Raw genomic sequence first — 302 nt, forward strand, 5'->3', positions numbered from 1 at the left:
CAAAAAACTCAATTTGTAGCATCAAACTTTATAATTTTCATGATATCACGAACACTGGAGCGGATCACAGTGATCAATGTTGATCAAACGGAATGCACTGCATAAACAAGTAAACAAGCACAAGCGCACGACAGAAATAGAAAGGAAAAAAAAACAAACAAAAGTACTGTGGTGTGACGACAACAACAATAAAGGCAGTACGATAATTTTATTTTTGAAGAAAAAAATAATTAATTTATCGTCCATGCCGCGTTATTTACTTTTCCCTTACCATCTAGTACGTTTGTCTTTTTTTTTTTTTT

This window comes from Trypanosoma equiperdum, assembly GCF_001457755.1.
Source record: "Trypanosoma equiperdum strain OVI genome assembly, contig: ctg_1382, whole genome shotgun sequence".
Classification (NCBI taxonomy): Eukaryota; Euglenozoa; class Kinetoplastea; order Trypanosomatida; family Trypanosomatidae; genus Trypanosoma; species Trypanosoma equiperdum.